A 3,236-nucleotide genomic window follows, 5' to 3' on the forward strand; every position below is an offset into this window, starting at 1 on the left:
GACTCTTCGGAGTGAAGGGCAGGATATAGCCAATATCTTCATCTACCTCACAGGTTGTGTGGGGGGGAGGAAGGTAAAGGAGATTGTGCGCCGCTCTGAGACTCTTCGGAGTGGAGGGCGGGATATAAATCCAATACCTTCATCTACCTCACAGGGTGTCTGTTGTGTGGGGGGGAGGAAGGTAAAGGAGATGGTGAGCCACTTTGAGACTCTTCGGAGTGGAGTGCGGGATATAAATCCAATATCTTTATCTACCTCACAGGGTGTCTGTTGTGGGGGAGGAAGGGAAAGGAGATTGTGAGCCGCTCTGAGTCTCTTCGGAGTGGAGGGCGGGATATAAATCCAATATCTTCATCTACCTCACAGGGTGTCTGTTGTGGGGGGGGGGGAGGGAAAGGAGATTGTGAGCCGCTCTGAGACTCTTCGGAGTGAAGGGCAGGATATAGCCAATATCTTCATCTACCTCACAGGTTGTGTGGGGGGGAGGAAGGTAAAGGAGATTGTGCGCCGCTCTGAGACTCTTCGGAGTGGAGGGCGGGATATAAATCCAATACCTTCATCTACCTCACAGGGTGTCTGTTGTGTGGGGGGGAGGAAGGTAAAGGAGATGGTGAGCCACTTTGAGACTCTTCGGAGTGGAGGGCGGGATATAAATCCAATATCTTCAGCTATCTCACAGGGTATCTGTTGTGGGGGGAGGAAGGGAAAGGGGATTGTGAGCCCTCTGAGACTCTTCGGAGTGGAGTGCGGGATATAAATCCAATATCTTTATCTACCTCACAGGGTGTCTGTTGTGGGGGAGGAAGGGAAAGGAGATTGTGAGCCGCTCTGAGTCTCTTCGGAGTGGAGGGCGGGATATAAATCCAATATCTTCATCTACCTCACAGGGTGTCTGTTGTGGGGGGGGGAGGGAAAGGAGATTGTGAGCTGCTCTGAGACTCTTCGGAGTGGAGGGCGGGATATAAATCCAATATCTTCATCTACCTCCCAGGGTGTCTGTTGTGGGGGGGGGGGAGGGAAAGGAGATTGTGAGCCGCTCTGTGACTCTTCGGAGTGGAGGGTGGGATATAAATCCAATATCTTCTTCTTCTGTTACTGCGTGTGTGCTGGGAGAGCATTGCCATAATCCTCTTCAACACGGAAGGGGCCCACACAGGGTTGCCAACTCCAGCTTGGGAAACTGCTGGAGATTTCAGAGCACACGTAGTCTGCGGAGGGACGGGACCATAGCGGAGATGTGATGCCACAGAGTTCATTCTCCAAAGGAGCCGTTTTTCTGTGGACATATCTCTTTGTAGTCTGAAGGTCAACTGGAATGGTGGGAATCTGCAGGCCCCACCTGGAGGCTGGTAAACCTAGCCACGTGAGGAACGCATCCGCAGGTGCATCCCCACCATATATGACATCATTGCATCTATTTGTAAATCCCCATGTGCAATTTCCCTTGCTGCTGCTACAAAGAGAAGTGCCAGAGACTGCATGGATCATATCAAGATGTTCTAAATGGGAAGGGGGGTGTGCACCAGATGTTTTTGTTGGCTTCATCACTTTGTGGCGAGGGGGAATGTGATCTATTTGTGCCCAGAGGCACTGTAACGTGTTCCAGGGATTTTTGTGCTACAGAAAGGAAGAGCTACAACTAAAGGAGGAGGATCTATAAGTCATGCTTAGAGGCGCTTACTATGTCTGCTTCGGAGGGCGGATTCTATAACATTGCACCCTGCAGAAGTCCCACCCCCTCCCCTTCCCAGCCTTCACCCCCCCCCCCACCCTTAGTCTCCAGATGTTTATCAGTCCAGATCTGGCAACCCTATATAATCCCCATAGGGTGTTTCTATACAGCTACCCAGCAGTAAAGAGACACGGCACTGCTAGCGATCTTATGAGCCTGATTAAAGTGCGGCATTAAGCGCCAGAGGCTGTAGCAAGGGTCGCAGCTTTTAAAAGGAGGTTTGATAGCATAGATTCACGGAGGCAGAGCCGGCTCGAGACTGTCTGGCACCCAAGGGAAGCCTAACTTCTGGGGGGGCACCCCACTGATAATGTCACCAAGTCACAAGGGGGGGTGCCCAATTTGGTGCCCGCAGGCCAGCACCCTAGGTAACTGCCTAGGCACCACTCAGCTTGAGAGCCAGTTTGGTGTAGTGGTTAAGTGTGCGGACTCTTATCTGGGAGTACCGGGTTTGATTCCCCACTCCTCCACTTGCACCTGCTGGAATGGCCTTGAGTGAGCCATAGCCCTGGCAGAGGTTGACCTTGAAACAGCAGCTTCTGGGAGAGCTCTCTCCAGCCCCACCCACCTCACAGGTTGTGTGGGGGGGAGGAAGGTAAAGGAGATTGTGCGCCGCTCTGAGACTCTTCGGAGTGGAGGGCGGGATATAAATCCAATACCTTCATCTACCTCACAGGGTGTCTGTTGTGTGGGGGGGAGGAAGGTAAAGGAGATGGTGAGCCACTTTGAGACTCTTCGGAGTGGAGTGCGGGATATAAATCCAATATCTTTATCTACCTCACAGGGTGTCTGTTGTGGGGGAGGAAGGGAAAGGAGATTGTGAGCCGCTCTGAGTCTCTTCGGAGTGGAGGGCGGGATATAAATCCAATATCTTCATCTACCTCACAGGGTGTCTGTTGTGGGGGGGGGGGGAGGGAAAGGAGATTGTGAGCCGCTCTGAGACTCTTCGGAGTGAAGGGCAGGATATAGCCAATATCTTCATCTACCTCACAGGTTGTGTGGGGGGGAGGAAGGTAAAGGAGATTGTGCGCCGCTCTGAGACTCTTCGGAGTGGAGGGCGGGATATAAATCCAATACCTTCATCTACCTCACAGGGTGTCTGTTGTGTGGGGGGGAGGAAGGTAAAGGAGATGGTGAGCCACTTTGAGACTCTTCGGAGTGGAGGGCGGGATATAAATCCAATATCTTCAGCTATCTCACAGGGTATCTGTTGTGGGGGGAGGAAGGGAAAGGGGATTGTGAGCCCTCTGAGACTCTTCGGAGTGGAGTGCGGGATATAAATCCAATATCTTTATCTACCTCACAGGGTGTCTGTTGTGGGGGAGGAAGGGAAAGGAGATTGTGAGCCGCTCTGAGTCTCTTCGGAGTGGAGGGCGGGATATAAATCCAATATCTTCATCTACCTCACAGGGTGTCTGTTGTGGGGGGGGGGAGGGAAAGGAGATTGTGAGCTGCTCTGAGACTCTTCGGAGTGGAGGGCGGGATATAAATCCAATATCTTCAT

Source organism: Heteronotia binoei, chromosome 10 (genome assembly GCF_032191835.1).
Source record: "Heteronotia binoei isolate CCM8104 ecotype False Entrance Well chromosome 10, APGP_CSIRO_Hbin_v1, whole genome shotgun sequence".
Lineage (NCBI taxonomy): Eukaryota > Metazoa > Chordata > Lepidosauria > Squamata > Gekkonidae > Heteronotia > Heteronotia binoei.